Below are 13,772 nucleotides of genomic sequence, written 5' to 3'. Positions count from 1 at the left end.
GTAGGCGGTAGCTAGTTAGTTGCCCAATACGGAAGATAATTGCCTGGTTAAGCCCTCCTGTCGAGGGGCGTATCACACGCGAGGCGACGCAGCGTGCGCAGTCCATTATATTATTGATTACCTTGTTCCAGGAGTGACAGGAAGACAGCTGTGAGGTTAACGGGGGTAGATTGCAAGTGTATTTTGGACTTAAAGAATATATGAAGAACTTACCAGTAGCTCGAAGAGATCGGTGACGTCACCAATAGGGCTTTCATAGGATATCCCGAGCACAAGGCATCTTTCGTTCTGAGGGTGGTGGGGAAGAGAACTGTGGCAAGGGAGTGGGAACGGAGATAAACGGTAATGAATTGACCAAGGAAAGGCGAAACGGGGGACGTGGCGGCGCACGGAGAACGCCGGCCACGGCAAGTGTAGAAGAAGGAGGAGGAGCAAGTGAAAATAGGACGACTGTATAAGAAGGTCATAAGGGGTACGCAGCCGCAGGGGGCTATGTGCGCCTCGGCCGCAGGGGGCCGTAAGGGTGTCGTGTAAAGGAAGAAAGAAGGAAAGAAAATATACAAATGTAAATACTATATTTTTAATAATTTTCCTTAGCGGACTATCGCAAGTCCCCAAACTTACGGGGCCAGGTAACGATATAAGGGTGTATATTGTAAACTGCTAGTGAGATAACCGCTACCAAATAGGGGAAGGTTAACAAGTGGAGCGCTACTATGTCACACGGGACAGGATCGGGAGGGTGGGGGAACACCCTCACTACCCCACTACAACATATATGTACCACACTGTCACCCCATAGGGAGAAACTGATCAAGTATTGTATAGAATGGACACAGGGGACGGACAACAAAATGATAACACCATGGCCGCCTAATGGTAGCTTCGATCCATATGCCCAACATTCACTATTAAACCATCTGCATAATACATACAAAGGGAAGAAGTTGGCAAACCACGTGGAGGTGTTTAACTTATGGAGGATGTTCCAAGGGTCCCGACCATGACCAAATGGAATGTTCACTGTGGGGGGAATACCGGAAGAAAAAGAGATTAAGGAGGAAGGGGAGGATGGGAAAAAGGGGAGTGAAGACCCAAAGAACACGGGGAACAGACAAGAGGGAGGAGAAAAGAATAATAAATCAAATGAAATAAAAAAGGAACCGAGCAACGATATACCCCTAGCAAAGGGAGTGAAGACAGAGGGAGGGGGGTTGTACCCTTTAAGGGAGTTAGGAGAAATAGAAAGAGGTCAGTTAAGGGCGACTGAGGGGTACTCAAACCCGGCATACAGCCCTCCACCATATGTGGCTCATAGGAAGATGCCAGCAGGGGAGGGCAGGACTGGAGAAGAACAAACTGTGGAAATAGGAAATGATGAGTGGGTAGCTGCACAGATACTATTAAAATTACGAGGTTCATTAACAGGAGAAGAGAAGGAGGTAGTAAGGAAAACAGACGAGGATAATACCAGGGAGAGTGGAATGAGAGGGGAAGAGCTGTTACGACAAAAGGAAGAGATTTTGGAGGAACGACTAGCAGAGTTAAGGGATGAACAGAACGAACTGATCAAACAGCTCGAGAGGGAGGAAAGAGAGAGAGCGAGGAAAAGGAAAGAAGGTAAGAACGAATTGGAAAAAATAAGGGAACGAACTGAGGAGCAAAGGAGAGAAGCTGAATGGGTAAAAGCAGCAGCAGAAAGGGTATCAAGAGCAGTGCTGCGAGAAAAGAAAAGGGAAGAAGAAGAGAAAGAAAAAGAAATGGCAATGTGGAAGAGGAGATTACTATCAGAAACGACTAAGAAATACGAAGAAGGGATGGTGATAGAGAGCATATTAGAAAGGGAAAGGGTGAAATGGGAAAGGAAGAAAGAGGATGAAAGAATACTGGAACAGATGAGTAGTGAAGTAATGGAGGAGTTAAAAAGGAAAAGGGAGGAAAATGGTAGGGAGATGGAGGAGAGAAATGAAGGAGAAAGAGAAGATAGGAGAAGGGAGAGTGAAGTATGGGGGGATGTATATAGAGACACAGAAGTAGCAACAACATCAGCGCACAGGGGAGCGGTTGATAAAGGAGAAAAGGGAGGACTGGACCTAATAGACTTACAAACTGTAACAATAAAGGGGAAAAAGACCGAGTGGGGGGTGCCGTTTATGACTGACTTTTGTAGTGAGGAAGAAGAAGTAGTGGAGAAGGAAGGAAGAAACAGTGAAAGGGAAAGTCTAGATAAACTATACATCACCCGGACCAACACAGACTCACCATGGATCCGTAAGAGAAAGGATGAACTGGAGAGAAGTGAGGAGGGAGAGCAAGTAATAGCGGAAAGACAGACACATGAGGCCGCACCGTCCCCATCACGCCCTCTCCCATCCCACCCTACATGCTCAACCACCTCACGCTCGTTACGTACAATAAAACTTGCACCCTTCACAGACGAACTGACACCCTATGCATGTCGGCTTAGAGACCTCCCTAGACGCAGGCAGGAAGGACGAATACACACGCCCACATTAAATACAGGAAATGATGGAAGAAGGGGAAAAGATGGAGAAGAAAGAGTTACGAGCAGGGGAAATACGGATGAAATTGATGATGTAGAAGAAAGGGAAGAAGAGGAAGGGTGTGAGGACTCGATTTTATGGAACACAAAGGGTAAAACTAGACATAACTTAATGCCACTTCTGGAGAGGGGAGGGGTTAGACCACAGTATGTCCCTTGGAAGCATACAGACAAAGAAAATATAAAATTCAGGCTCCCATCATTAAGTGGTGGTGCGGGTAAGTGGATGTATGAAATGGAAAAACACACCGCAGGACAGAAACTGGCAGTGGGAGATGTAAAGGGCCTTCTAATATCGATATTAGGGGATGCAGCAGATGACATTTGGAAGAGAGCGGGATTCCCTGGGGTAACAATAACAAACACATCGCATGATGGGGCACCATTCGCAAACTGCAGACATGCACTATGGCAGGCACTGAGGGTACAGTACCCAGACACATCAGACATAGGAGCAATTACCTCACGCAAGATGCGTGAAAACGAAGATCCTGTTGATTATATCCAGGAAATCCAAGAGAAGTGGCGCATGGAAACTAGAGAACAATGGGACAAAACACCAGCAATATTTTATCATATACTAGTGCAAGGGCTCCCAGAAGGAGTTCAGAAACAACTAAAGAAAGTAGTGGGAATGGAAGCAAAAGCATGGCCAGAAATACAACTGACTATAGTGCATCATTGCAGGACATGGCAAGGAAAAATGAAACAAAAGGAAGAGGACAGGAAAACGGAAGAGGCCAAACTAGTACAGAAAAAGCTTACTAAATACACAATGGAAGGAGCACTAATAACTACGCCTACAACAATGACCCAAAGCCCCACACAAGTAGTGGCTGCACAAGATCCCTCACAAATACCACCTTCACAGACTATAACGCAACAGGTGCCGCCACTCCAACCATACACGACCAACATGGGAGGAGGATACCCAATGCAAGGAGCTGGGTATTATAATTACAACAGGGGAAGAGGAGGAATTATGAGAGGGAGAGGATACGGATGTAACACCCAACAGCAGTTGGGAGGACTTAGAAATTCCTACCCCACAGGGCAACCAGCATACCACGACAACACAGGGAGCTTTCCATGGCAGAGTAGGGAACCACCGGTGTGTTGGAGTTGTGGATTATTAGGGCACATGTCACGCACTTGTAGAGTTAGACTAGGAACACCATCATGGAGTGAACAGGGACAACCAAGGCCCTTACAGGAACAGCAGGGCATACAGCAACAGCAGATGTTGCAACAGGGAAATGAACAGCAACAACTAATAACACAACAACAGCTACAGACACATTCACTGCCACAACAACAGGTAGCGATAACACAACAACCCCAAGTACAACAAACACAACTGGGTAGGGTGACGGTCCTGGGACACAACCCTTACATAGGAAATGGCCAATTGTTGTACCCTCAATAGGACAGCCCACAGACGGCCTTGGTGTGTCCCATCCTGTCAGTAACACCTAATAGTGCGGAGGAACCACACGTAGAGGTAACGATAGGTGACAAAAAGTTATCATTCCTTGTTGACACCGGGGCAACCCGGTCTTGCATAAGGGAAGGTAAATTTAAGATGTCAGGCGAAGCCATGAACACCCAAGGATTCTCTGGGGCTAGAGGGTTGGTTCCTTTTACTGATAACATTCCCTTATCTATAGGAAATTATGACATGTCAGTCCCACTTTTATATCATAGTGCCTCACCAGTAAATATACTGGGGAGAGACATAATGAACAGGTTGAATATGACGATCTCCTTTACTGAGGATGGCATAATTTGCTCTACTCCAGGGATTAACATGCTCACAGCACGACAGATTATGCAAGCATACTGCGGACAGACAGCGATTAGGGCGGAGCCAGTAGATGGCGAACTCTTCCAGTACGGGACAGACATGGCATTTGCATGGATGCCAGGGATAGAAAGAAAAATCTGGAGGAGGCCAGCAGCCTATTTGTTCAGACCAGAAACACCAGTTAATGAACCAGAAGGAAAGGTGGTTCCAGTGGACATTGAGAGCATTATAGCAACAGCTGATTACATTGCTGTACATGCCCAAGACAGAGAAGGAAGAGCATGGAGGGCAGTGATAGCACTAGCAGAAGGATGTAGGCTCACCCAGGTGTCAGATGAGGAGCTGTTCTCAGAAGAAAAGGAGGAAGGTGAAATGGTGTTTATGATGAGTGTGGAAATATGGCTAAGAGTGGCGTACAAACAAGTAGCACAGAAAATTGCAATGGCACTTGAGGTGCCCGCATGCACCCCAGTCCCCTTCTTTAAGGAGGATATGACAAAGGTACCCACATCATCGTGGACTACTAGCCCCTATGACGTGGGGTGCATAAAAAGTATAGGGGGAGTAAGGATAACATTGAAAAAAGGTGCAATACTCCCCAGAGTGAAACAGTACCCACTATCAAAAGAGGCAGATGAGGGCATATATGAAACCATAACGGCCCTTATAAATAATGGCATATTGGTCCCCTCAGAATCACCATGTAACACGGCTGTATACCCAGTGCGCAAGGCTAAAGGGGGTTCTTGGCGCTTCATACAAGATCTCAGGCCCTTGAACAACATAGTAGAAGCAGAATATCCCATAGCAGCAAACCCAGCCACAATATTGTGTGGCATTCCAGCGGAAGCATCACAATTTACAGTGATCGACCTTAAAAATGCATTCTTCTCAATACCATTGCACCCAGACTCACAAGATCTGACAAGCTTCACTTACAGAAACACAAAGTGGAAACACACCAGATTGCCACAAGGGTATTGCGAATCACCCTCAATTTTCAACAGAGTAATACAGATGGATTTGGGTAACATTGAAGTAGAAAGCACAGTGTTGCAGTATGTCGACGACATAATAATTTGCAGTACCAACGAAAGAACATGCAGAGAGGACTCATTAAAGATGTTGACAATACTGGCTGAGAAAGGTTACAAGGTAGACATGGAAAAGTTACAGTACTGTCAAGAACAGGTACTTTACATTGGTCAGCTCATATCCCAACATGGAAGAAAGATTGCACCACAAAGAGCACAGGCCATTTCAAACACACCAGTGCCACAAACAGTGAGGGAACTGCAGCAGTTCCTGGGTCTGTGCAACTACTGTAGAGCATGGGTATTTGATTACAGTTCATACATAGGACCCCTGCTTGAGGCGTTAAAGGGAGCTAATAAAGGGGAGAAGAAGCTGGGGTGGACAATGGAAATGAAAGAGGCTTTTGATGAATTGAAAGAGTCGATATCAACTGCTCTGGTACTGGCATCCCCAGACTATGAGCGACAATTGTTTATATTTTCACATTGCGACTCAGCAGTAATGAAAGCAGTGTTGGCCCAAAAAACAAGCATGGGCTACAAACCAGTAGCATTCTACAGCAGCCACTTAGATCCTGTGATGCTAGGTCATTTCCCTTGCGAACAAGGTCTCGCTGCAGCTGCTTTTGCGGTAGAGAAAGCATCAGCAATCACCATGGGGTGCCCAACTACACTGTTTGTGGAACATGCACTATTCGCCATATTGAATAAACCTAAGTCCACCCTAACCACGCAAAGGGCATCAGGTTATGAGATCATCTTATCCAGAGCTGAACTATCAATTGTTAGATGTAGCACGGACAATCCTGCAAGGTTCCTAGCAGAAGTAATTGAGGAGGGAGATTATGCCCACGACTGTACGCAAATAACTGACATGTACTCATGTACTAGAAAGGTTGAAGAAAACGCACTAGAGGGAGGTGAGCTCTTGTTCATTGATGGGTCATCAACTATCGACCAAAGGGATGGTGTAAGGAGGACTGGGGCAGCAGTGGTAAAAATGATGGAGGTACCGGTGTGTGTGGCCATGAAGTGTGTACAATTACCACAGCATTACTCCGCTCAAGCAGCGGAATTAGTTGCACTGATCTTGGCGTTGAAGGAAAGCTTTGACAAACGAGTGACCATATATTCCGACAGCGCATATGTTACATCCACTGTCCACTCAGGGCTGTCTAAATGGAGAAGAAGAGGGTTTAGGAGAGCTGATGGCACTCCAGTGCAGCATGCCCTCCTATTGGCTGAACTAATTGAAGCAATAAATGACCCCCAAGAATTAGCTTTGGTCAAATGCACCGCACACACCAATGGTGAAGACCACATCTCAAAAGGGAATGCAGCAGCAGACGCACATGCGAAGTATGCTGCATACTTTGGTGAGATATGGGACCCCCCAGAGTCACAGAGGGGGAGAGGGAGGGGAATGGCTAAGGAGATGTTGATAAGAGAAGGGTACACCCATCTCCCAGCCACACAGATTATGGAGCTACAAGCGGCTGCACCAATGGCCGAAAAAGAAATATGGGTAAAAAGAGGATGCACAATGTCACCAACCGACGCACTATGGCGCCAGGGTGACACTGGAAAGATTGTAATACCATTGGCACTATTGAACACCGCCCTGAACCAACTACATCACCCAGCCCATACAGGCAAGGAAGTAATTGCAGCACGAATTAGGGAAGACTGGTTCTGCCCCGAGTTAAATTCTCATGTGGCAAATTTTATCAGCAATTGTCTCACATGTCAACAGTTTACGGCCGGTCATACCCTGAAGGTGATAAGAGGTACTATACCCCGGCCAGAGGGACCTTTCCGGCATCTCCATATTGACTATGTTGATATGATCAACGTATGTCAAGGAAATAGGTATATGATTGTAGTAGTATGACCATTTTCGAGGTGGATTGAAGCAGGGCCCTGTTCACACCCAGATGCATTTAGAGCAGCTAAATTCCTAGTGAGGGAGGTCTTCCCCGGGTGGGGAGTGTGCGAGGTACTGAGTTCAGACAATGGCCCACATTTCGCAAACGAAATGTTCCAGCACATCACATCCTTGCTGAACATCAAGCATAAATTTGCATGTGCATACCACCTACAGGCAAATGGTGTATGTGAACGCCTGAATGGCCTATTAAAGGAGGCAATTGCAAAAATACAGCAAACAACAAAGAAGAGTTGGTTGTATTGCCTTCCATTAGCCCTATTTGAGCTAAGGAATAGACCAGGTTCCGACCACCACCTCACCCCTCACGAGGTGGTTACCGGACGTCAAATGCGCCTTCCCCTAATGCCAACATCAAGAGCATTTACCGACCATGAGAGTACTGCGAGTGTTCTTGGTGATGAAATGTACCAATATGTGTCTTCTTTGATTACTAGTGTAGCGTTTGTGTCTCAACAGCTCGAGCGCACGCGGGGCGGGTCTAACAGCGATCAACAAGAAGACGTGGATAAAGAATTGGTAAAGGAAAGACTGTGCAAAGTTGCTAAAGGTGACCACGTGCTACTTCGCAATTTCAACAGAAAGTGGAACAGTCCACGATTCACTGGCCCCCATCTGGTAGAGGAGGTATCAACGAGAGCAGTAAAGTTACAGGACAAACGTGCTTGGAACCACCTACACGACGTAAAGATCTATAAACTCCAGACCCGCCCCAGCGCCACCGACAGGGGCACTGGAAGAACAACAACAGCGTCACCAACGGAGGAAGAGACTCCTACCACAACTAACTGCCTAAGTGTCCCTATACCCTGCCACCCCCCAGATTCCCCAGAGACAACTATTAGGAAAGAAAGGGGTCATCACCATACCGCCCACCCCATGGTTACACGATCAAAGGGTAAAGAGACTTCCGCCAGCTGAACCCCAAACCCTCTGCCCATTGACCCCCTGCCCACTGTAGTAACAATTGAACTGAAGGACACTGTTTTTGCACATATACACATGTAAACACCTGAATGTTCTCTTTCTTTTCTCTCGCACATGCAGGTAAAGCGTATTATTGTACTGTTAAGAAAGTAGATAACTAACCAATTCACTGCCCAGGAGTAGATGGTACCCTCAGACGATAATTACCTGGAAGAATTGTCACACCAATTTGTATATGAAGTAAAACGGCCAACGTACCTGAAAAGAAGGAGGGTACCTGTCTACTACACAGCATTCCTCTTGGCCATAGAACATTCAATGCCCCACCTTCAACCATACTTGCCTGCCCTAAGAGATAGATCGCTTAGATTGGCGTGGGAACAGCTCTTCGCCTGGGCACTGAATGACTACTTGATAGGGAGAGCTTAATAACAATAACTAACCTTAATAATGAGCATATTAAGAATTTTCAGGCAGGCAACTGAAACGTCGCAAGAATAAGCTGCCGGACTGCAGCAAGGTAAGAGCAAAATGCCGGTGAAATTAGCATTTGTAATAAAATTGATAGGGATTTTAATGATCACCGGGTTCTTGGCTGCCTCTGTATGGCAGTACCGCTATGCTATTGATATTATTGCTGTACCCAAACCTAATATACCCCCACCCCCAACTGCAACAGGTGTTATGTCTGGTGGTACTAGTAAAATCCCACAAATAGAGTTAAACGCAGCACATACTCAGATAATAAAGGCATTGACAATTACGTACAAGATTCAGCACACATCTCAAACAACATATGGTATCAACACATGACCCACATAGGTAAGCAGACAACAGAAGACAGCTGCTACGTTTGCTCATTGATCCAATACGCCATGAGCGCTTCTCGAACATTTGTTGCTACGGAGATAGATGGAAAAATAGCGCGATGTATAATATACCTGACACTGTTCCAGACGAAAGGAAGATTTCAAGGAACAGTGGTGCATCTGGTGTGGAAAACACGAGATACATATCCATATGAAAACAACTTCTTCAAGACTTATTTGAGTTACCACAAGAGCAGTTTACATGCTGAAGGATTCAAATACATAACAAGTGGTCCTGAAAAAGGAGAAACAAAGAAGGTAACACTGCAGTACCTACCATGTGATTGGTACGCCACTGAAGTCCCTGGTAAAAACGGATGTTGGGAAAGACCACTGATGATAATAACAGGGAAGGTGTACATGGACAACAAATGGGACATAGGAGTGGTTGGCAGCAACATGGTAACAAGAGAAAATATTTCAACTATTGATGGACATAACCATAGATGTTGGATGACTTGGATCAAGTACGTACCCATGCTCACGTGGATGGAGAAGGATGAAGACCCAATAACAATACTGCCGCTAACTGCGCCTAAGGTATGCTACCAACATAAAGGAGAGGTGGATGTAGGATACAATACCAACTGTGAAAGCGTGATGGAGTTACCTGAGGGGGGAGCAGGAACAGCAGTAGTAATGGACCATTACTGGGCCTGTGGAGACAAGGCGTATCACACACTGCCCCCTTTGTGGAATGGTGTATTTACTATAGTACACGTTAATGTACCATCACTAGTGGTACCCCAGAAGCATGTGAATATGGCGAATTTCCCCAAGATGGATGAAGGAAACAAAAGAAAGAAGAGATCTGCACAGCCTTGGAAGGGGCCAGAGAACCGACGCAACCGCAACAACACTGTCCTCAACAGAAGGAAAAGACAAGGAGAACCTCTGACAGGAAATTACCTGTGGGGAAGGTCGGAAACAGCACTGACCTCAATCCCGCCGGAACATAGACTATTCAGCAGAGCAGCTATGTTCTTCTCCTCAATAATACATCCTGGACTGCAGGCTTACGCAAACGCAAAATGGCTCCAGATAACTAGGTGGGAACTAATGATGACAATTAACTCTAAAGTAAATGGATTCAACGCAATAAAAGAGGAATTGCGAGCAGTAAGAATGGTTGCACTACAGAACGGATATGTACTGGACCTCCTCACAGCAATGGAAGGAGGAGTTTGCGCAAAGATAGGACAATCATGCTGCACATTCATTCCTGCTAACGATGCTGACAATGGTACACTCACGGAAGCTGTATCACAATTGGCCCAGATGCACTCAAAAATGATGGATGAAAGTAAAGGTGTAAAAAAGGATGAGAGCTGGTTTTCAATATTATGGTCATGGATGCCATCTTGGCTGTCAGATGGACTGAAGATTATAGTTGGATGTACTATTCTGGCTGGAGCTGCACTGATCATAATAAGATTTTGGAAAGCCCGGAAGGCACGCACCACAGACGAGATGATCGAAATGGTTGGTATACACCTCTTGATGCCAACAGATGACGGCCAACACACAGGCACAATCATAAAAGAGAGAGAGAAGTTGCGCAACCAGATCATCACCAACCACCTGGACCCACCATCTGTCAAGCTCGAAAACCCAAGAAACCCAAGGAGCTACATAGGGAAATGGGTATACTGCACTCCCGGAGAAAGCTGTGAATATATGTATTGGTCATTTGAAGACCATGTTAACCACTATGGACATTTGGGAGGAATAACTAAAATATGGAGAGTAAGAGGAGATAAAGAAAAGGATATGTTTGTGGTCGACAAGTCGACCACAGGGGGGACTGAAGTGGGAGAATGGAAGAACAGGCTCCCGCCCTCCCCTCTCGCGCTTGGCCTAGAGGATCACGGCCTAGACACCCGCCACAAGAGGAGTTTGCCTATCTACCAGACGACCAAATACCCTGGTACAGGAACATACGGATGTGCCCATCTACCTGCCCAGCAGCCCGCCCTGCCCATGCCGACACCTGCGGCACGGATCAACTCGACTAAAACCTACACGTCGTTAGAGATGCCATGACGACCTAGCCAACGGTCAGCACACCTGTGCAAATATACACACCGGACAATCCCACACCAATCCACACGAAGAATATACTCAGTGCTATGACGTAGGCGACAGACATACTCACGGACGTGCATCTTTATTATTTTCCACATAGGCTCTCAAAATGCAGAAACGCAAGACGCATCATGAACTTATATAAAAAAGGCTTGCTCACGCTTCTTCTAAGAGCCATGTAATGAAGAATATAACAGGGACACGATACTGAGGATAAAGCAATATGATACCGTAACCTAAAGCGCCCTGCATCAAACGGTTCCACCTATGCACTAGGCCCAAGTAGGCCGCAGGCAAAAGCTTCCATGAACATTGAATGAGCAAGAACTGGGTTGCTGACCCTGCAAAATGAGCCCGACGAAAGCACACCACCAAGGGCACGATGTTGCAACCTCGCACGCTGCAAGCCAACGCCAAGGTCGCACCTGCAAGATAAACCAGGCACACAGTAGGAAAAACAATATTAATTGTGTTGAATTTTGCCTCAAACACGGTCCCACCTCACGTGACAGAGCCAAATCTGACAAGATGCCAAGCCCAAGAGGAAGGAGACGCCTGAATCCCACGTTTCAAGACACAGGCAGATACAATTAAAAGACTCATTGGACATCTGCAGCAGTGGGAGTAGTCTACCTCCCAACATATGAATAAACCCTCCCATTGTTTACACCTACCCATATTAAAACATTGTTGCAAATGACAGGTGCACAGCGAGCTGGGAACAGCGATAGTCCCAGACTGGGAGGCTCGCGAGCGGACCAATTAGAACATGGGGTTCTTATCACTGACGCCATTCACATTGACCAATCCTCAGAGGTCTTCATGTAACAATTTTCATGTATCAAATTGAAGGGACAGCCCAGGTATACCACCTGACTAACCCTCAGCCACTAACACCGTTCTCTATATGTGCGCTATACTAACCCTACCACTCGAGTAACCAATCCAGAGTGGAAATAGGTTTTTTACTAAACTTTGTAAGATGACGCAAGTAGCGCATCATACTAAGGTAAAAAGGGCCTGCGAGCCCCACGATTGTGTGTGTGTCAGGATGGACGGGTACGCTCCTTGACCCATCCCTGCCATTTTGTCTAATAAACAGCAGAGTCACCTTCTTCTTGCGTGTGTCTCATGCTCTATCTCTTTTGGGATATACGGGAGGAGTTGGGGCCTCCCTGCCCGGAGGTCTGCGGATGGCCCAGCCGACCCCGGCAGAATTTCCCCCCGACAGTAGGCTCTTGGATGTGCGAGGTGAAGCCGGAGTTGGAGAGGGAGTTTTCCGGATTAAGTGCAATAGGATCTTTAGGGTCACCTAGTCCCAAGTTGAGGTCGCCCAGGGTGATGATTTGTGAATTGGTTTTAGCGTTGTCAAGGAGGAGGGTGGATATGTCACCGACAAAGGAGGGTGCAGGGCCTGGGGGCCAGTAAATTAGGTGGAGGGTGGCTGTTTGGTTGGGTGTTAACGTGAGTTTGACTGACAATAGCTCAGCTGATTCAAGTTTGGTATTGGTCGTTACTCTTAGGTCCAAAGTGATTTTATGGATGATGGCAAGGCCCCCACCTCTAGAGTGGGAGGCAGAGGTACGGTCACATCTCAATATGCTAAAGCCAGGTGGTATAGCAAGGGACAGTGAAGGACCGGAGGCAGCATGTAGCCAGGTTTCTGCTATGGCAATGAAATCAAGATGTGACAATGTTATAAGGTCTGCTATGTCTAAAGCGTGAGCTGGGAGGGATCTAGCGTTGATAAGGGCTCCTTTGATGACAGGCAGTTTCACTTCTGCAGAGGGGGGTTTGCTGTTGTTGAGGGCCGAGGGTGGGCCCGGGAGTGTGTGTCGTGTTTGTTTGGAGAGGTTGCAGCGGGTAGGGCGTATGCGGAATCTGGTGCCTAATCTTTTATTTCTAAGAGATGAAGGACACGGTTGGTTCGGCGTAGGTTTGCTAGCAAAGTGTTCCAACCAAAGGGCTGGGTCATTGAGGTAGGGATTGAGGTTGGTAGTGAGGTGTTGGAGGCCTGAGGTGGGTGTCATAGCGGAGGTAGCCATACGCAAGGTCTGTGGGCCAAGACTGAGGCGAGACATAGTGTCAGGTGGCTGAGGGTGAATCGGCCGTGTCAGGTACGTGCGTGGCTGAGTGAGGATTGTTGCTTCAGATGGCGGAGAGTGGAACAGTAAAAGGTGGAGCGCCCTAAGGAGCATGGTAGATGAACACCAAGGGGGTAAGCTTCTTAGCTATGGGCACGTGCAATTGCCACTAGGGCGATGCAAAATCAACAATAGGCAGGTTCGATTTTAGCTAGGGCAATGCAAAATCAACATTAGGCAGGATCGATATTAGCTAAGGCAATGCAAAATCCACAATAGGCAGGATCGATATTAGCTAGGGCAATGCAAAATCAACATTACTAAATTTGACAGTCCCAGCAGCAACTAAAAGTGTGCATAGCAAGAGCACCTAGATTTGACAATCCCAGCAGCGACTAAGATGCATACAGGAGAGTGCACCTAAATTTGACAGTTCCCACACTCTGAGTGCAGTAGTAAAA

The sequence above is a fragment of the Ambystoma mexicanum genome, chromosome 10 (genome assembly GCF_040938575.1).
Source record: "Ambystoma mexicanum isolate Mex_15411 chromosome 10, UKY_AmexF1_1, whole genome shotgun sequence".
NCBI lineage: Eukaryota > Metazoa > Chordata > Amphibia > Caudata > Ambystomatidae > Ambystoma > Ambystoma mexicanum.
This window is presented reverse-complemented; position numbering follows the sequence as displayed.